At 46.1% G+C, this 22158-nt stretch overlaps 1 long non-coding RNA gene across 1 annotated transcript; it reads right to left on the bottom strand.

Moving 5' to 3' along the window:
• Positions 1 to 12644: 12644 nt before the first annotated feature.
• LOC122465923 lies at positions 12645 to 15823 on the bottom strand. Its single transcript, XR_006291066.1, has 2 exons — positions 15065 to 15823; positions 12645 to 14584 (listed from the first exon to the last, which is right to left on the bottom strand). It is a non-coding gene; the product is annotated as an uncharacterized LOC122465923 (long non-coding RNA).
• Between the last annotated feature and the right edge of the window lie 6335 nt (positions 15824 to 22158).

Below are 22158 nucleotides of genomic sequence, written 5' to 3' on the forward strand. Positions count from 1 at the left end.
CTTATGGTGGAGGCATCATCCAAGCTATTGAGTTAAAAGCGTGGGTCACTGCACGTCTGTCAGTACGAGGACTGTGAACCAGATTTTGCCTTTGGATTTGTCCATGGGGGTGTTCTATTTGAGCGTGCCAAGGTAAAACTTAGCTCTGCAGACACATAAGAATACATATTTCCAAGTTAAATCCAGCTCTCGCTATAAATTAATAAATGATGAATCAGTGTATTAATAAATGATTAATCAATTGTTATAGAGCCCAACAGGTCGATAGGTGGCTTATTACAATGGCATATAGCCATTTACTACATCTTCTACTGATACGCTTATAACAATCTAGAATACATATTGTCATGTCTTTAACACTCCTAAAACATCTATTAATCATATGTAATAACTTTTTGTAAACAGAACCTTAATATAAAGTGACCAAAATCCAAGTTCTGTCAAAAACTTGTTTATCCTCACATTTCTGAAGCATGTTTTGAAACAGACATCTGCCTCCCTTGGCTGGAGCACACACTATAACATGGGTTAAGGGAAGGTTTAATGTCTCGTTAACTTTTCTCTTTTGAAATAAACGTCTGATATAAAATCAGGACTCTCAGTCGCCTCTCCAGTGACTTCCAAACCTTCCTTCCAAAGCAAAAGTGAATCATACCAGAGGTAAGTGTTTTAAAAGGAACGCCAGAGTGGTGTTAAAAGGACTGAAGTCACTGGGCCAGATTCAGCTCACTCATTTTGTTTGTAATAATCTTTTCCTTATTTTTTCCCCATGCAAAACAACTAAAACACACCTGGTGAGAAAAAAACAAGCAAAGGGAAAATGAAGGATCTATTTCACCACTGCGGTGTAGCCCCGCTGATTTCACTTCCATCGATGGGGGATTGACCTCAGGAGAATGGACCCCTTAGTGTGGAAAGCAGTAAAAGAACGTGCTATCAAGCACTATGGTTCTGACCAGCCTTATCTTTATCTGACGTACTGGAAGTACAGCAACGGCTAGCGAGAAGCTGAGCCAGATTGAACTAGGTTTGTCTCAGGATGGACTGGAGTCAAGTCTAATTCTGGGCATCTAAAACAGCCAGAGGAAATCAAAGCAGGCTCTGACTAAAGGAGAGGAGCTCGACCTAACTATGTCAGGTGGGAAAGTGTGAGAGTGTGGGGCTGTCAGGAGAGGAGGCCTGCCTGCCCACAGGCCAGCCTCCATCACCAGACACTCACCCCTTCTGGAGGGGAAGGGGAGAAGAGGTGAAGTAGGACAACACAATATGATTTGGGGTTTGAAGAATCCTTATGTAGGTTCCAGGTCTCTCTCAGTTCCCCCCATCACTGATACTAACACAAACTGAAAGATGCTAGGGATACTACGTGGTGTAATTTAATGGTTCTATGCGGTTTTGGATAAATCTGTTGCTTTAAACCATTCACAGGTTATCTGTGTATTCCCAGAGTGCCTAAGGGGGAAAAGTCAGCCTTTGGGGGGTAATTAGAGACAGAATTCTGCTCTTGCGGAAAGGCAGTCAAGAGTTTTAACCACTAGGATTCTCCTGTATCACTGTACAAAACCTACACACCCATCCTCTGTTTCCCCACACTTTACACCTCAACCCTTAGGCCCTTCTTTGAGCCTGCTGTCCTTCTGATGGAGGAGGGCTAGGCTCGAAAGTCAGTCAGAGCTTTGTTGATGCACAGCATTCCCTTTCCTTGTGGGCTGCATGAGCTGCAGATATATAAAGAGAGACCTTTGCTGATGGCTTAGTCAGTGAGTGGGTTCGCTGCAGTTCTTTTCCTGTTGAGCTACACCCGACACCAACTCCAGAGTCCGCTCTTTGATGTTATCATCTGTGTTGCTACAGTGTACTGCGGTGCATCGATATAGGATTAAACGTAACCTGGCTTGGGTACAGGGGCATCCGGCTCTGAGCCGGGGAGGTCAGGTTGATGAATGGGCACTGCTGCCCTGTATCACAAATATTCTCTGGGTTTCTACGCCTGATTCGTGCTCACACAGATGGCTGTGCCGTGGATTAGGGATGCCGTACCACCATTGTTTGGGGATATGTTGGCTGATAGCCAATGGTCATTGACTTCTGACAGGGAGGGAGCCAAGCAATGGGAGGTGGGGGGATGTGGCTGGAAGATGAAAAGGGGCAGGGGAAGGTGTCTGGAGCAGGGCCTGAAGTAGCAGGAAGGAAGGGGTGTACGGGCTCCGGGGCCAGGATGGCAGGAAGGAGAATCAGCCGGTGAGAACGGGTGGAGGGGAATCTGGAGCCGAGGTTGTGACAGAGGGAGAGAAGAGACGGGAGTGGTGAGAGCGATGAGGCAGGCATTGGTGGCAAGAATACAGCCTCCGACAGGGCCGTTCCTAGCCATTTTGGTGCTCTACACAGCCCCCCCGTGGGGCGGCGGGCTGGCCCCAGGCCTCCGTGGAGGGGGAGGGCAGGAGCAGGCTTGGGGGGCTGGGGGGAAACCGCCCCCCAGCACGAGACAGCAGAGCGGAGCGGGCTGGGGCCAGGTCACCCCACTTCTCGCCGCCCAGTGAGCACAGAGCAGGCCCAACCCCGACTGCAGTCCTCAGGGGAAGGGGGTAGAGTGGGGGGGCAGGACTGGGGCGGAGCAGAGGCGGGGACCATATGGAAGAGCTGGAGCAGGGGCTGGAGCAGCTCACAGCTGCGTAGGGCACCAGGACATTTGGTGCCCCAAATTCCCTGGTGCCCTTTGCACTTGCGTACTTTGCGTATGGGTAAGGACGGCCCTGGCCTCCGAGATAGGCTATCAGTAGTGCAAGTCTTAGAGCTGAGGTTGGGGGAAAGTTGCACGTAGGACAGCCAGCAGGGGCTGGCAGGATTTGGGTGATACTTTGAATGACTGCTGCCATGTCGTGTCAGCCATTTTAACTGTGGGTTGAATTGGGCCAGCTGACACTGAGTTGGCAAACCAGTGCTTTTCCCTTGGTGCTTCAGCTTGTGCTCCAGAATTTGTTTGCACTTTAGAAAAAGCTAGTCTCTAGCTCTTACGGTTGCAAAGAGTGCCAAACAAAGCAGCTATGGCTGCCTGAGTCTGCAGAGAGCCTGAAAGAGTAGCTCTGAAAGGCATGAACTGATAGTATTCATCTGAGTAGGATGTTGATTCTGAAGCTGAATGATAAGTTAACTATTTTGCTGCTGATTAAAACATACTGAAAAGCAGAGGGGTGCTCCCATTATGAAGAGCTGGACAATTTACTGTGAGTTGCAACTTGCTCTGGCACTGCGTGTGAGTAGACCAGTGGGTTATCATCAAAATTCAGAAAAGTATCCCACCCTTTCCCTTTTTTTTCCTTTTCCCCAATCCCTGACCTTTCAGGAGGGACAAAACTGAACCAAAACCTCAGATCCAAACCCTGGGGAAGCTTGCACCCAGCTCTAAACTTCTGTGGCTTGGGTCCGTGCAATGCTTAATTTGTAATTTGCAACGAGGTGCCGGGGCTCAAGCAATTTTTTTTTTTTTAAACTTTCAGAACTGGCAAGCCCAGCCAGACGTGCCGGGGCTCTGAACTGCCAAGTCTAGAGCTGCTGGAGCTCAGCCCTGGCACAAATTAAACACTGGGTCTGTGACCATCTGTCACGCCAGAATCCAACGTGCAACCTTTTTCGATACGAGGACGTGCTTTGAAAGAAATCAAATCAGAGAGAGACATTCATTGTGGCCTCAAGACAAATGGTGAGTCCAGGTCATGTCCCATACTAAAGTTATGTTGCTACCGTTAACAAAAAAATCCATGCTACTTACCCCAAAACAGAAACACTGCTGAGTAATAGTAGCTGGCAGAAAATGAATGACAGAGCATGTAAGCGGCCTTAGTATTTGCTTATTAATCAAATGTCAAGGGAGATTTTTCTCCAGTAAAGGAATCGGGGGGGGGGGGGGGGGCGGGGGGGAATGGTGAATAATTCCTGTTATTGGAAGCTGGCATCTCTTTCACTTCTCAGAAGCAAGGATTTACTGGAAAAGAATGCTCAGAGGTGTAATACAGGTCTTCATTTCCTGGCCCCCGTCACATGATATGTTTGTTCTTTAGCAGCTAATAGCATCTCCGAAATCTACACAGGGAGCTGCATTCCTCACACTGCTGTGTGTCACCTAGGCCTTGTCTACACTAGCCTTCTTTCCCTAATGTCTCTTGCCAATAGCAGCCGCAGTGGGAGCACTGGTATAGATCCAATGTTAGCAGCCATGGGTGTTCTAACCACACGGCTGGTCTTGACCTGCTCTGAGCAGCTTTACATGACACAATGGGTAAATTGCCCCCAGCACCTTGTCTACACTAGAGCTCAGTTGGTAACAATGATGGGAAACTTTAGGGAGAGGAAAGTTTAGTGTAGACATGGTCCTGTGGTAGCAGACACTGTCACCTTCTTCTCTCACTTCTTAACAGATGAGCGCAGGAGGAACTGCGGTCCAGATACTTTGCTTCGACATATATATAGCTCTAAATGCTGGGTTGATGTACGTGGCCTGTTAATTCTTCAGGCACATGAACTGGCCGAGCCGGCAGTCACTGTTCCCTAACCAGGGCTTGCTAGGGGAATGCTTTCTGCCCATTCGGAGATGTCATACAGCAGATAGACCAACATTTTCCAAACGCTTTTTCTGACAGTCAGCAGCAGACATCCTGTCTTCTCCTAAAGTCAAGTCTGAGTGATTGCTTCTGCTCCACTCGGAGAGCCCGTGTGGGGTCAGCGACCCTGATAACATCTGCCATCTGGAACGAGGACTTGTGGCTGTATCATTCTGGTTGCTGAGGCAGTCCCAGGGCTGCCTGTTCCTGCACTTTCTTCTTCCTCAGCTTTGGGAGACCTTTCGGTTTGTGCTCGAGAATTCACGCCGCTTGCTCGCGCCTGTGAAAAGCAGTCGGGATTCTGCTGCACACACAAACCTGCTCCACAGAGCCACCTTCCCAGCTCCATGCAGAACTAACTGGAGTGGGTGAGACGTCGCTGTTTCCCGCTTGCAGCAAAATGATTTGCCCTCTTGGTTGCAGGGAGAAGCGGTGGAACAGCGTGTTCGTGGCCATCAGAATGAGTGGCAGCAGAATCCTAGGAAGCAGAAGACGGATTTGCAGCAGCACTAAGAATGGAGATGAGCTCTGGCAGAAGCCAGGAAGCCAGCAGGCCCTCCCAGGCTACATTGACAGGTAGCGGGATCAGGCCCCATTTGTTGCATATTTAATAAGCTAAACAGGAAGAATTTCTCCAAATCTATAACAAGCCTCAACACAGGGAACTGCTAAAAAGCCTTCTCCTGACCTGTAGGTGGCGGTATTGGTGCATCACAGATGGTGACAAGGAAGATTACCCCATACCTTGAGCCATGCAGAAAATCCATGGCAAATACTAGGGAAATGGGCATGCAATGAAGAGAGATGAGAATAGGCTTGTTCAGGACCGGCTCTAGGGACCGGCAAAGCAAGCACGGGCTTGGAGCGGCACAATTCCAGGGCGGTATTCCGGCCACGCTTTTTTTTTTTTTTTTTTCTGCTTGAGCGGTTGCGCTCTCAGAGCTTGGGGCGGCAAAAAACCTAGAGCCGGCCCTGGGTTTGTTAGTCTCTAGAGGGATTATGCTCTCCCTCGACCACCCCCTGCACTCACTGATTTATGAGTCTGCATTTGCAGTGGCTGAAGAGGCAGCCAGATGCCTGCATTCCAAGCTAAGGGGCAAGGCACAAGCTCAGCAGCTGCAGACAGATGCTCTTCTTGGCCCTAAGCCCATTTTACATTTAAAATGGCACGTGTGAAAATCCACAGGTTCGCTTGAGTCAACCTTATCCCCAGCCACTGCAGTTCAGAGGCGGAGCTCTTGGCCTGAGCTGTTGTTTGTGGCACAGGGAGTGATGAGTTCTGTAACTCAGAGGAAAGCACCAATAAATAAGAAGAAGAAAATCATCCCTCCATCTCCTCACTCTGGCAGGTTTACAGTGCTATATATGAGAGCACACTCAGTGGCAGAGGGGCTTTCATGCTGGAACGTTCAATTTTCCAGCCAGCAAGCAGAAACACCTTGTTACTTGCTTGAAATTTCAGCTCCTTCAGGGCCAAGGGCTTGATCCTGCATTCCTAGCACACCCTCATCATCTCCCACTGACTTCACTGGGGTATTTAGATGAGGTGGGGAATTAGATGCAGGATTAGGTCCCAAGTGAGAGTAGCGAAAAGGTGCTGTTAATATTTGCAATTGGATGTGCAGTGAAGGGACAGGTTGTTGAATGCTGCAATAAAACACTATGGCTACCCCAATGGCAAATGCTGCAGCTTTTTAATAGATCTATCAAAGAAGGAGATTTATTTCAAATAACGTGGTCCAGATTTGTAAGAGGGCTTCGATCCATTTTGTGCGGGTATGTCTCTAAGATTTTTTTTAATGGAGATCTAAAATTAATTAGGCACCTAAATAAGCACCAGCAGCTTCAGTACAGTGTTCGGATAGAACTACAAAATCTCTGAATATGGCCTGAAATAGCTTTTCTACACCTAAAAAGTCACATCCTTAAACCCTCTTACGTAATGGCCTTTCAGGGCTAGAGGTTGGCTAAATGTTTTAGGACATGGAAACTATTAGCAACTTCAGGTCAAATTCACAAATAGTTTCGCCAGAAACAAACATTTTCATTTTGGCCATTTTCATTTCAAAAGGGTATTTTGTTTCAAAATGTAGCTATGTAAAAAAAAACCCAAAAGCGCTTGAGCATTTGCAGAACACTAAGAACATGACTGGTCCCGCTGCTTGCAACGAGACTACTTCTGGGCTTAAACCAGAATGAAACCAGTGAGAACGGAGAGTGCTTAGCACTTTGAAGGAGTCTCAAAGCAAGGAAGGAGCCCTTACAGATCTCAAGTGTCCATGCTTCCTCTTCTTGCTCACAATGATATATAGCACAATTGTGGGCCATTTGAGGCTCAGCCTTCTCTGACTGTTAATGACAGTGAAATATTACATTTTGATTTACGTGGAATGGGAATAGGTAAATCACAAAATCATGGCTCGTGTCTCGTCTGAGTTTTGACTTCTTTTTAACTTTCAAATCCTTTACCTGGATCTGAATACAAAAGATTTAAAGACACAGTTACAATCCCGTATGTGAAACACCACTATAATATGATACAGAAAAGTTAATGTTAGCAGTTAAATAATGTATTATAGTCCAGACAGGGAAGATCCAACGGGGGCTCACATTGTTGGCTTTGTTCCTCACAAAAACGGTCTCGGTTTTGAAAAACTGACCTATTTACTGTGGGACTGTAGGATGCCTTTTGTAACTCACAGTAATTATTATTTACCGAGATATTTCTGAAGTTGGTGTGCCTGTCAGATTAAGGACTACAATTTACACTACACTGCATGCATTAGGAAATCCCTGAGGTATATTACCTTCTGCTACTTGAAAGCAATACAGCAGGAAATAGATCACAGGAAATAAGTTTTTAAAAAAATATCAGGGGGAAAGAAGGATGGGGGATAGGCTTCCATTGTTAAGGTTATTTAAGAAAAGAGAGAGAGATGATATTCCCCTTAGTGTTTGTATCCTAGTGATGGATCTTTATAAGGACGAATAAGCAGTGTATACTGAATAGACACAGAGGAAGTGGCATATAGTGAACTATGATATAATGCAACTCTGCTTCTTGTGCAGGGGGGTTGAAAGTCCTGAATTGGGTCCATGCTTAGCAATACTCACTTGGCAATTTGCAGGTGAAATTCACCGCTCCTTGCGCAGAGCTGGTGTTATCAGGCTTTGTGTGGGGCATACTGTGGGGTAAGAGGGCTGAAGTTTACAACCCTTCCGGGCGATGGGATGGGGATGCCCTTATGTTGCCTAGTTCAGCCTATGAGATAGAGGAGCAGTGCTGCCTCTGCCATCCCACCTCGCACCCTGTGGGCTCACTGGATCTGTGTAAGCCTGGATCCTGCGGCCACTAGCCCACTTTACCCCTGGCTCTGCCCAAGTTGTCCATTCGATGCAGTGGCACACCAGGGGAAGGACAAGAGTGGGGCCAGTGGACCCATTAGTACATGAGTCCACTGTCAATTGCCTTCCACTGAGTTGGGGAAGGGGAATGAGTCATAATAGCTACTGGGGCACCAGGGTTGCAGTAGGCCCCAGGGAACAACTTCTCCATGGCCTGTGGGGAAGGATTCCTCCCCACAACCAGCACAGAATTCTATGCGCCAAGCCCAATAACTCATGCTCTGTGTAGGGGAAAAGGGAGGGCTTGGGATCACGATGCATACAATAACTGTTCCTACAAGATACCATGCCTTAGTAATGACCGGAAGCGTTGTAGCGTTGATTCTGATTTATGGGAGTCTTTCCACTGACTTCAGTGGTCTTTGGATCAGGCTCGATAAGAACCAGTCTGCATCTCCTTTTTCCTTGCTTTGCCAGGGTTTAGACACTCAAATATAAAAACCTAACTGTTCATGCTGAGCACTGGCAAAGACTAAATCTTCATCGGCAGCACAGCTAAGTGCATTAAGAATCTGGTGAGTTACCTTCCTGATTGTGTCATGAAACATTTCTGTAGCTGATCGTACTTTAAATGTTCCCAGAAGGAAATTTCCTCTCCTCTCTGATCCTTGTCTTCACTATATCTCCTGAAATATATATGTGATCTCATTTATTGCTGTAATAGATCTTGTTTAATGCTCCTGGCATTTGTCACTAGTGTCACAAACCAGCAAAAGTGGGAGTAATAAAAGAGCGAGACCAAGGTGAGAATGAAGAAGTGGAATTGAAAGAGAAATAAAGACCCACCTCTACAGCTCCTGCCTGAAGCTGAGCCCGTTAAGGTCTGTCAAGGTCTCCAGCTCCAAAGCAGAGCAGCGTTAATAAAATGTGCATGAAATTGCTGCACTAGGAAGTTGTACCCCGGAAAGCTTGGAGAATGGGCTAAAAATAGACTATAAAATTAGAGAGCTAAAAGTACATGAGAAATAGGTTAGCTAGGAGGGGGAAGGGAAATAGACACATCACATTTGTAAGGGAGGGCTGAGCAATGAACTCATGCAAGACTGAGAAACAGGTCAAGAGAAATTTTTGTTTCCATTAAGACCCCAATTCAGCAGTGCATCCATAGCTGGGAAAGTGCATAAGCACATACTTAGGTGCTTTGCTAAATAAGGACTGACACAAGCATGTGAAGCTTTGCTGAATTGGGGCCCGAGTGAATGACCAAGAAGTCATTAGACATGAGATCTCCCATTTTCATATGGATTAATTCTTTGTGCTGTCCTAAACCTATGTGAATAGATTATAGGGTCATGTGTTTTGTCCCATTTCCCAAACCTGTGATGAATAGACTGTTCCTTGTCTGGGTTCTGAAACTCTGGCTAACTAATGCCAATCTTCTTGTAAGGTAGTTTAGAGGGGAAATTCTGCTCTGAAGTGATTGATTACTTAATTCGCTCTCTGAACTGCTGTGTTTAGGAGCCTTCTGCAGATCCAAATTCTGTCAGACACAAGCCCAGACACTTTCTCTATAGCGTCTTGTTCGTCTGAACTACAAAGTCCATCTTCCTCGCCTTTTCTCAGATGAAATGGAACATGCCTAGTGGGACTGTACCACAGCCAGCCAATGGAGCTGAATACTGAGCTCCTCTGAAAACCAGGCCCCCTTTTAGCTTAGATGCTTTGTAGTGGTGCAGGTGGCCCACTCCAGCAGGGGGTGTGGCAGAAGCAGCCAGGGAGGCTGTAGAAACCTGCAGCTAATTAGGGCGAGGCTTGTTAGGAGCCAGACGGGAGGCAGCTGCTGGGGCAGCCCAGATTTAAGGACAAGCCAGGGAGGAGGACTGGCTCCCAGGGATAGCACCTGGGATAGAGCAGTACTGGGCAGGCGCAGGGTGAGCTCTGGCCTGTTGCCTGCTAGGCTGCAGGCCCCTGCCAGAAAGAACCAAGAAGGTGCAAGGGGAAGTGGCCCAGGGACGATAGGCAGACAAATGGAGAGAAGGAGGGCAAGGAGGCTGCTGCTAGAGTAGTGGGCAGGCCTGGGTCCCCCGCTTCCCCCTTGCACTGCACCTGGCCGTGGAGAAGCATGGCCAATACAGACTGCAATGTGCCCCTGAAGTGAGGGGCTAGACTCTGGGTTGTGGTTGGTCCCTGCGGCGGGTGCAAGCCAAAGGATTGCCATGACCTCCGGAAGCGGGGTGAGAAAGAAGTAGTGGGCACTGCCGGAGGGCAGTGTCCTGAGGAGGACACCGCCGAGCAGGGGAGCAACGTGGGTCTGAAACAGCGGAGTAGAGCAGACAATGGGCAAGACACCACCTGCAGAGGGCACTCTGGCGCTGGACAGAGCAACTCCTGGAGCAACCAGCAGGAGGCGCCAGCGGTGGTGAGTCCTCGCCATTACAATGATCATGTGTTTTGTTCCATTTCCCAAACCTATGATGAATAGACTGTTCCTTGTCTGGGTACTGAAACTCTGGCTAACTAATGCTAATCTTCTTGTAATGTAGTTTAGAGGGGAAATTCTGAAGTGATTGAAATCTATTACTTAATTCGCTCTCTGAACTGCTGTGTTTAGGAGTCTTCTGCAGATCCAAATTCTGTCAGACACAGGCCCAGACACTTTCTCTATAGCGTCTTGTTCGTCTGAACTACATAATCCATCTTCCTCTCCTTTTCTCAGATGAAATGGAACATGCCTAGGGGGAACTGTACCACAGCCAGCCAATGGAGCTGAATGCTGAGCTCCTCTGAAAACCAGGCCCCCTTTTAGCTTAGGCACTTGCGCGGGGTGCCTAACTTTAGGCACCTTAACTTTGAACATTTTGCCTTCTTTTGACTTGCCTCAGGTTGCACAGTGAGTCAGTGATGGAGGCAATAGGGAAATGGAACCCAGGAGTCCTGACTCTCAGCTCCATTCTCCAAATGTTAGACAAACACTCCCCTTATAATTGGAAGGGAGAACAAGATACAAACACTCTCAACCCAAACTGAACACAGCTGAGCGATCCTGGAGGCCTGTTCTCGATCTCTATTGTTTGTCTCTATTGCAGTAGAGACAGGAGCCCCGTCACAGGAGGCACTGCGCACGCATAACAAAACCAGGGTCTCGATCCTGAAGAGCCTGCCATCCAAGTACAAAACACAGAGATGGAGGGAGCACAAGGTAGCAGTGAGACGTTCATGATCAGTGTCCTTAAAATCTCTGCCAAGGCTCCATGAGATCTCATTTGGTGACAAACACTAATACATAAGTCAGGCTAGAGGCATTACTTATTATTATTATCATTATCTTATTATTAATAATTGGTATTGCTGTAATGATGGCGGTCCCCATTATGCTCGGTATCATGCAACTACAGAACCAAATGATGATTCCTGCCCCAATGAGCTCAGGAATTATACTTCAGTACAGCCAGGTTCCAGGCTTTAAATGGACAGTCAGTTAGAACTGCAGCAGTGCCAAAAAGATAGGGGGAAGTGAGTGGGGCAATGCCCAGTGGGACTGCAGAGCATTGAAAAGCGAGTCTGAAGAGAGCAGGGACATGGTTGATGTCCCTCGTTGTTGTATGTGGAGATGTTCCGCTGAAAGCCAGAACCGGACAATATGTCTTAATTTGGATAAGATGACAACCACCTGGTGCTTGCAGAGGATGCCAAGAGCTCTTAATTCAGCAACATGCGTCAGCCGGTTGTGCACAGTTCAGACAATGGCCATTCTGGTTCCCTGGGGCTGACAAACCATCTGTGAGGGCAGAATTTGAGACCTGTTTCCCTAACTGCATCCGCTTCATATGGACTGTGATGATCCATGGCGGCAAACCCACAGGCCCTACATTCCCCAGCTGGTTGATTATGGCTCCCACTGGCATGTGGAACAGAAGGCAGCTCTGACTACCCAGGCTCTGACCCACCTAGTAGTCGCTCTAGCTGTTCACCCCCAAGTGGCCACCTACGGACAGTGTACTGAAGGTCTGACATGATCCAACCAAGAGAGGGCACCAGTGTGCTGATGCCTAATACATTACAAGCCAGGCAGACAAAACTATGCAGCTAGATCATCTCAGCTGTGCTGGTGTTACAGGGGTATCTTCATGCAGACTTCCCCTCCCCCCCCCCATGCTAGCATGGGTGGGGTATCTGTGGCACTATCCTCCCTAGCCCATACCTCAACCATAAGAGTCCCAGGCTCTGCTCCCTGTTTTCTGGCCTTCAGCAACCTGGGCAAAAATGTGACCACTCCAGAGGCAAGTGAGCAACTCCTGGAAACAGAGTTAAGAAGCAGAGAAATCAAAGAACCCTCAAGTTTTCTAGCTTGTAGGGGGAAGGTGACGCCTTGAACATAAAATGGAATGGAAGGAAGAGCTAGAGGATGAGGGATGCTGAGATTTCATAGCCCATATAGAGAGATGGGAACCAGCAGCTCCTGGGTTCTAATCCTGTCTCTGCTACTGACTTGCTGTGATCTTGCAGATGCCACTTGATCTCTCTGACTTTGCTTCCTTTTTTTGTAAAATGGGGATAAGAGAGTTACTTACATGCCTCACATAGTTGTAATGAGATTCTCTGAAGATGCTACATACATGACAGGTATTATATTTATTATTATATTCGTTATTAATGATGGCAAAGCATTTCTGTGGTATGAATGAGTCCCTCTCTCCATTGGCCACTAACCCATACGCACGCTCAATGGTCTTTAATTTACACTTATTAAAATAAATTAATATAACCCGTGGATGAGATCAGGCAGGCTTCGAACAACTGATTTTTACATATAAAGCTGGAGTCTACAAAAACTCCATGCCAACAGCAGCATCTGCTGTCACAAAAGCATCCAGATTACTGAGTTTAATGATAATAGAGAGAACTCCATGTCGCTGCCTTGCATAATTCAATGCCTGAATGAGCTTGGCTAGGAGGAGTAACTGGTGAGGGAGGGTAGAATCAGTGGTTGATCAGCAGCCTGGCATCGTATCTCGGACTCCCACTGTAGCAATGATTTTTCACCCCAGAGTGGCTGAAGCTCTTTCCCCTGCTCTCATTCACACTCCCTGCATTAAAGGAAAGAGTAGAAATCATTTCCCCAGGGGAAAATTGTCATCTGCTGGAAGGGGCCTCCTTAACCGACAGTAGGAACAAGGTACTGAGGACAAAGTGCCATCCACAGTAGGCTGTAGTAGGCTGTGTAAATCCAGCAATGGTGCAGACTCTCATTGTAGGGGGCTTATTTCCTGGCCGTGTGTGAAATCTGCTTAGCCTAGTAGTCTTCAAATTGCCTTTGCTGGTTGTTACAGAAAGCTCTGTAAAGTACACTTCTGCCCCGAGAAGGATTTCCCATTGCCTACATGAGTGTTTCACAGCTTATTAGTCAGCCAAGTTACAGACATGATGGGTTTACTAGCAGTGTTGACAGGATTTTCAGCCAGTCTTTAGTGGAACATATATCTGGCAAGTTGACTTATTCTGAGCTCTGGATGACTGAGATTTTCCAGCTGGGTGAGGGCATTCCTCATTTCAATGTCCCCAAATTAGGAGCACCTCTGTGGCCACCAGGCCATCACAGTGACAAAGGGGTGGGGTTGCCTGTCCCTCATTTAGCTTTTGCCCCAATGATCCATGGACCCACTCCGTTTCTGCATCCATACTGGGATAAGGGCATTATCTTCAGCAGAGGTGGAGCTACCCGCTCAGTGAGCATGCCCAAGCGACTGCCCTCCGGGAAGCACTATGGGAAAGCTGGTTGAGGAGCAATTATAAGGTCCATGACCTTGGCCTTCAGTGCTTCCAGCTGCTTGTCTTGTGTGGCCTTATTCCTCATGGGATATCTCTGGAGAATGCAGATTCTATCCCCTGTCTCCACCACTCTCAATATAGGCCCTGTGAAGTATCTGGCACAGTCCCAACAGTACTGTGAATGGCAGAAGTAGTGCGCTGAACACTCTGAAAGGTACTGTTGGAGACAACAGGTGCCACCCAGCCTCCCCAACGTCTCAGCCTTTGATAGGGTCACCAATGCCCTCTGGGTTTTTTTTTTTAAGGGGATGCAGCATTTGCCAATGAGGAAGAACATCTTGTGGGCATGAAAGCTAATTTTAGCAAGTGGTTCTTGCTGGGTGGGAATGTCACAGCTGGGTACAGCTAGCAGAAATGAGTGGAGCACAGCCAGGGTTCCACGGCCTCTGTTGCTGCCCTGTGGCTCCATGTTTCACTATTCTAGAGTGACTGGCCTTTCCTGAGTAATTGCCTTTGGTGCCGGATATGGTGCAGAAGCCAAGGAAAGCAAGGACCCAGAAAGCTGGGCTTTGTCTGCGATTAGGCATTCCAAGACACCCCTACTTGTGCAAGCTTTTCCATAAGTGCTGACTCAGTTTCCTCTAGCATCTGGTCTACTGTCAATATCCTCCTTATCTTTGTTCTTTTAAGTCAGGGGGTTAAATCCTGGCCTCACTGAAGTCAATGGTAAAGCTAACCTCAGTAGAGGCAGGATTTCAAGCATGGTGCTGAGTGGTCCATGGGATATTTGCCTCATACATTGGAATTGTATTGTTTCAACCTAAGCCACAGGCAGGGGATCCAGATACTATTCTGCATGATCAACAAAGCGCCTGTAATAAATAAAAACGAAAGAATAAATATTGGGATTAAAATACCGGAGCAATCCCCATGAGATTGCTCCATTCTGTTGAGCCTCTATATTAGGTGGGAGACCAATGACTTTAGTATAGAAATGTATATTAAAAATAATTAAGGAATGAGAGGAGGAAAATCAAGCAAAGGATCTAGACCTGGAAAAGGACTTGAGGAAAAAGAGAGCACTGGTAAGGGGAAAGGTGCTGTTGTGATTAATGCAGTGGGCTTGGACTCAGGAGTGCTAGGTTCAGTTCCTGCCTCTGCCACAGCCTAACTGTGGAACTCTGGGTAAGTCACTTAGCACCAAATTTTGAAAAGTATTTAGATACCTAAAGAAGCTGTGGGATATTCAAAAGCAATTGGGTGCCTAACTCCCATTGATTTAAATAGGAGTTAGGCACCTTGGTCTGAAAACCCCTCTAACTGGCTATCTGCATCTTCAAGTGGCTACATACCTTCAAAAATCTGACTCTTGGTTTCTCTCTCTTTCAGTTCCTCACCTGTAAAATGAGTACAATATCTGTTCCCACCTTTCGTCTACCCTGTCTGTTTAGTTTGCAAGCTTTCAGTGCAGGGATTGTCTCTCTTTTCATGTGTATGGACAGCCCCCAGCACAAAGGGGCCCTGATCCAAGATGGAGCCTTGAGGTACTGCCATAGTAAAAATAATAAATGTTAGAGTAGAGAAAATGCCTTTTGGGAAAAATGGGGTGGATCACACTAATTTTATAGGAGGTCAAACTGCACTTGTAAACCTCCTGTAGGGGGCAGCAGATGAAAATGTTGAAAGCACTCAAGCCGCCCAATCATGTTGACTTGACGTAATTTAGGCAGAAAATGCTGCAATCCGAAAGCGTATATAGGTAACTGGTCAAAGCATTTGTATGTGCTTCATCTTCGGAAACGCAGCCAGGGATCTACTCAAATGGAATAGGTTCAGCACGTGTATCCGTACACTTCGGAAATTTTTCTTCAGCTGCAAGTGTTCATTCAGATGACGGGCTAATAGTTTTGAGCCACAACTAGACGTGTTACTGCCAAATCTCTAATGCTTTCCCACGGTTTTCAGCTTTTAAATTGTAGCGTATGGATCTGTTGTACCCAAGAAAATTATCTGGCATTTAGTTTGTTCGTTCCACCACCAATATATTGTCCTTGAGGAAATAGTCGGTGTGGGAAGTGAACCACAGAAAATATCATATCATGGATGGCAGGCTGTGTATACGATAAAGAGCATGTCTCCATATTCCATTAAAACATCAATAGTATAAAGAATGTTAGGGTTGCACAGTTAAGAACTCAATATCAGGAAATGCAGGGTTAAGGCTGCACCTGCATAAAAGGCCATGGGATTTAGTTTAGCCGTGGCACGATAGTCTTTGTGGAACTCCTCTGTGGCCCGAAGAACGGGATTCATCCACTAGCTCTTCGGGAAGGCACGCACTAGCAGTACTAACTTCAAACTGATCCTGCTCTCAGGAATACCACATGAATGGCCTTGCTGCTCCATGGAGAAGGCTCCATGCACCTTCTTTCCCCTTTTTGTATCCCCATGCAACCAAGGGCACCACTAAGAATTAAGATATTGGAGGGCTGGTTTAAGTGCAATGCCTTGAGATGCTATGTATGGTAGGATACATTTTAAAAAAGGTTAAAGCTTTCCTATGCTTGTATCTGGATTATTACAATATCCAGTGCCAGAGAGGTGAACAGCCACCTACTGTGAAATATTGATTATTGGAGCTGGGACCACACCAAAAGGGATCAAAGAGCCCTTGGCCCTGGAAAAGTTCAGACAAACTCTGAACCTCAAGCCCACCATGACTGATTGATTATCTCCCCCCACTTCCCTTAAGCATGTGGCCTCTGAGGAACTGATTTTTCAGAAGGATGGTGAAGTAATTACAGTAGATGGGAGAAAGTCAGAGGCAGGGTGCAGCCAGAGAGTCACCCAGGCCCTGCCTACAGCACACCTGCTTGGTCAAACAGCTCTTCTTTTGCATTCAAAGCACTGCTCCAGTGTGAGTGCTGCAGTAGGGATGGGAGTGAGCTCAGCACTCAAACCTTTAACAAATGCTCTTCAGGGAACTCTTTTATATCACGAGGCCAGTACCACTGCAGCAGCACTGGGGAGCAGCACTGTCAATAGAAAAGCATTTGGAAGGACTTTCCATGAAAAGTCAGACTACCTCCTAGCAAGGACAGCTGAATGCTTCAGAAGAAACCACTCCTGGCCTCAATGCCCTGGGTTTATGTTGTCACACCCTCCCCTGAGATAATACGCAAATATGACCCTTTGGAACGAGTCATGAGGAAATTGTCAAGGCTTCACACAAGAAACCACTTCATGATGACATCAAAGGGAACAGAATGGCTCAGAGCCAGGACTGGGTAGGTGGCCCCGCACTCGAATGGTTTGGCAAGGCTTCGTCAACCTTATTTGTGCTCTGAGCACCATAAAGCCAGTTAAACCTAAACATGAAAATAAATCTAGGCCTCCCTGGGAAGAATAGATAATGACTTTTCCCCACACAACATTTCCCTTTGAGGAAGGGTCACCCGGTATTACTTACCTATAGTCGTGTTGGACTTGATAAGACTGCGTTTCTGAAGAGAAGCAAGAAGGTGGCTTTAGGAAGCTCTTTTCTGCATATCCCATCAGGATGAATGGGAGGGGTTGTTTTGTTTTGGTATAAACATTTCTACTCCAGAGCTGCATTGAGCAAGCAGTAGAGCCAGATCTTCAGCTGGGCGAGGTCAACATAGCTCTATTGACTTTGATGGAGATTTATCAATGTACACGGAGACTCTGGCCCTGAGAGAGGCAAACCTATCTGAGCAGCTTCTGGCCACGCTGCCAAGGCACTGTGAGGGAAGAAAGTGATGCTGCTGCATGAAGTATATCTTTCTGACTCCAGAATAACAGGTGACAAAACACGGGTACGGAAAATATATAATAGCCAAATTATAGAAGATCCCCCCAATGTAGACGGTCTAGAAGTTGCAGCAACCCTCTTGTAACTTTTTATTAGCAACTTTTGAGAGTCTCTAATTATGATGAATTTTTGTCCAACGATCTTAATTGACTAGTGTCTGAAGAAAAGGAAGCATCAGAAAAAAGGGAGAGATTTGATTGAATTGTGAGAGGATGGAAAACAAACCAGCTAAGAGAATTTAAGGTTAAGGCTGACATTGTCCTCGAACTCTGATTCCCAAACTTTTTAGCACTGCGACACCCTTACAGGTATTTTAAAACTTGGCGGTTTTCCCCAACCACTTCTTTTTTTTTTAACCAACTGAGGACACTAGATACAACACACACACAGTGCAGATGATTTTGTGGCTTTATTCAACTAAATACAGTTTAATTATATAATCCAATCAAATATGGGTTTTTAAAACTGAAATCTGAAAATATGGATTTTTGGTGTGCTCAGAAACAGTGTGCAATTTTAGTGAGGATGGGTCTGTTCCGAACTCCATAGTCATGCAGTGTTTAGTTGAATCTCTGATAGCACCAGCGGTAAGGCATTTTCAAAATTCAAACAATTTCTGTTTAATTTTTTCACATTGCTGAAAACCCAGACTCCCAGAACTAACAGGAAGCAAACAGAAGCTGCATTTTCATAGCTTTACCACTGAGTTCTTCATGCTCTCCTTTAGCTATGAAAACTGTCTTCAGCATATGATCACTTGACAACTCTGAGATTTTCTTGAGCTGAGATGCAATGGACTCAACTGCTACTGAGAAAGCCTTCAAATCTAATCAGTATCATCAACTTCAGCTGAACACTTCAGACATAGGCTTAGCACTTGGTAAAAATCATTCAATTACAAAGCTAATATGTACTTGTCTCTCCCTCACCCATTCCCCCATCTGCTGGTGCTATTAGCCCTGGGAGTATTTCTTTGCTCTTCACTCCAGCAGGGGACTTTCAGCCAAAGAACTTCCTACTGAATGTTTCCCCCATCGGGGAACCTCTCTGCTGAAGGCCCCCTGGGGCAGGACTAGATTTAAACCAACGTGAGACACTCAGTCAGATTTGGCTAAGACTCACCTTGAACGTTTTGTGTGCTTAGCAATTCTGCCCACTGTGTAGATGGCTCTTGAATGTCCAACTTTTTTTTTGGCCCCTTAGAGACTAACAAATTTATTTGAGCATAAGCTTTCATGGGCTAAAAGCCACTTCATTGGATGCATGCAGTGGAAAATACAGTAGGAAGATAGATAGATATATACACACACACAGAGAACATGGAAAAAATGTGTGTTGCCATACCCACTATAACGAGAGTGATCAGTTAAGGTGAGCTATTATCAGCAGGATCAAAAAACCCTTTTGGAGTGATCATCAGGATGGCCCATTTCCAACAGTTGACAAGAAGGTGTGAGTAACAGTAGGGGGAAAAATAAGCACGGGGAAATAGTTTTAGTTTGTGTAATGACCCATCCACTCCAGTCCTTATTCAAACCTAACTGAATGGTGTCCAGTTTGCAAATTAATTCCAACAAGCCATTACCCTCTGATCCCACTGAGGGTTACCAAAAGAAACTACACCATCTGTTCAAGAAACTCCCTGAAAAAGCACAAGAACAAATCTGCACAGACACACCCCTAGAACCCCGACCAGGGGTATTTGATCTGCTACGCAAGATCCATAAACCTTGAAATCCTGGACGCCCCATCATCTCAGGCACTGGCACCCTGACAGCAGGATTGTCTGTCTACGTAGACTCCCTCCTCAGGCCCTACGCTACCAGCACTCCCAGCTATCTTCGAGACACCACTGACTTCCTGAGGAAACTACAATCCATCGGTGATCTTCCTGAAAACACCATCCTGGCCACTGTGGATGTAGAAGCCCTCTACACCAACATTCCACACAAGGATGGACTACAAGCCTTCAGAAACAGTATCCCCGATAATGTCACGGCAAACCTGGTGGCTGAACTTTGTGACTTTGTCCTCACCCCTATTTCACATTTGGGGACAATGTATACCTTCAAATCAGCGGCACTGCTATGGGTACCCACATGGCCCCACAGTATGCCAACATTTTTATGGCTGACTTAGAACAACACTTCCTCAGCTCTCCTCCCCTAATGCCCCTACTCTACTTGCACTATATTGATAACATCTTCATCATCTGGACCCATGGAAAAGAAGCCCTTGAGGAATTCCACCATGATTTCAACAATTTCCATCCCACCATCAACCTCAGCCTGGACCAGTCCACACAAGAGATCCACTTCCTGGACACTACGGTGCTAATAAGCAATGGTCACATAAACACCACCCTATACCAGAACCCTACTGACCGCTATTCCTACCCACGTGCCTCCAGCTTTCATCCAGACCACACCACACGATCCATTGTCTACAGCCAAGCTCTACGATACAACCGCATTTGCTCCAACCCCTCAGACAGAGACAAACACCTACAAGATCTCTATCAAGCATTCTTACAACTACAATACCCACCTGCTGAAGTGAAGAAACAGATTGACAGAGCCAGAAGAGTACCCAGAAGTCACCTACTACAGGATAGGCCCAACAAAGAAAATAAGAGAACGCCACTAACCATCACCTTCAGCCCCCAACAAAAACCTCTCCAGCACATCATCAAGGATCTACAACCTATCCTGAAGGACAATCCCTCACTCTCACAGATCTTGGGAAACAGGTCAGTTCTTGCTTACAGACAGCCCCCTAACCTGAAGCAAATACTCACCAGCAACCACACAACAGAACCACTAACCCAGGAACCTATCCTTGCAACAAAGCCCGTGGCCAACTCTGTCCACATCTATTCAGGGGACACCATCATAGGACCTAATCACATCAGCCACACTATCAGAGGCTCGATCACCTGCACAGCTACCAATGTGATATATGCCAGCAATGCCCCTCTGCCATGTACATTGGCCAAACCGGACAGTCTCTACATAAAAGAATAAATGGACACAAATCAGACCTCAAGAATTAACATTCAAAAACCAGTCGGAGAACACTTCAGCCTGCCTGGTCACTCGATTACAGACCTAAAGGTGGCAATACTACAACAAAAAAACTTCAATGAGAGACGGCTGAATTGGAATTAATGTAAAAACTGGACACCATTCAATTAGGTTTGAATAAAGACTGGGAGTGGATGGGTCATTACACAAAGTAAAACTATTTCCCCATGCTTATTTTCCCCCCTACTGTTACTCTCACCTTCTTGTCAAGTGTTAGAAATGGGCCATCCTGATTATCACTACAAAAGGTTTTTTCTCTCCTGCTGGTAATAGCTCACCTTAACTGAACACTCTCGTCATAGTGTATATGGCAACACCCATTTTTTCATGTTCTCTCTCTCTCTCTGTCTGGTGTGTGTATTTATATATCTTCCTACTGTATTTTCCACTGCATGCATCTGATGAAGTGGGTTTTAGCCCACGAAAGCTTATGCTCTAATAAATTTGTCAGTCTCTAAGGTGCCACAAGGACTCCCTGTTCTTTTTGCTGATACAGAACATGGCTACCACCCTACAATTTTTTTTTGGTCACAATAGGGGAATTTTGTGTAGAAGTCACTCAGACAGGAGATGCATATGTTTTTTTAAATGATGGATCACCTGACCAGACATTGGGACTACTCCTTTCCCCCATTTTGATAGACACTATGGCCTAGAGTCTGATCTAGAGTGAATCTGAAGTAATGCTATTGACTTACTCTCCATGTATACCCCCATAAGGTCAGAATCTGTCCTGGGCATACAGGGGGGCAGTTGGTATTGTAGAGATTTGATGAACATGGTTCTTGTGTAAATGTCATTGTTCCAGGTATGTTTAAATACAGAGGCACATAATAGATGAAAAACATGGCTCGTATTCATGAGTACATAGGTGATCACAGTGAAGGATAGCAGCAGAAGTCTGACCACTAGATTTTCCTCATGTATAGAGGCACCTTATGAAGAAACCCAAGCATGTAATGTTGGTTGGGGTGATTACAATTGTTAATCATTTGAACATACAATTTCAGGAGGAGAGACTGCTGCTTAGATGACTGTATAGGTGATATATGAATTAGTTTAATGCTGATTAATAGTGGAAAAGAAAAGGTAAGTGTGGTAAGACAAATTGAGGCATATGACACTAATTACTAGACTCTGGTTTCACAGACAGAAGCTTCCACATACACTATTTGTATCGCTGACAGTTAATTATACCTAGATGTATTACCAAGTCCCTTGCAATTACACAGAACAGTTATAAGCATTATAACTTAAAAATACCCTTCCAGCTGCTCCACGTTGTGAGTATTTTTAAAATTCTTCCATCTCTGAATCTAGGTCCTCTTCCTCCTATTGTAAATCCTTCTGTAACTAGCTGAATGCAGTGTTATCCCTCAACATGTTGGGCCTGACCCCAGCTAGTGTAAACGGGCACAGTTCCATCTACTTCACTGGCTCTATGCTGATTTAGACAAGGTCAGGGTCGTGCCTGTTTTGGTGCTTGTACCACTTATCTGCAGCCTGCGTGAGACCCCTGAACAGTTATCTT

The sequence above is a fragment of the Chelonia mydas genome, chromosome 5 (genome assembly GCF_015237465.2).
Source record: "Chelonia mydas isolate rCheMyd1 chromosome 5, rCheMyd1.pri.v2, whole genome shotgun sequence".
Classification (NCBI taxonomy): Eukaryota; Metazoa; Chordata; order Testudines; family Cheloniidae; genus Chelonia; species Chelonia mydas.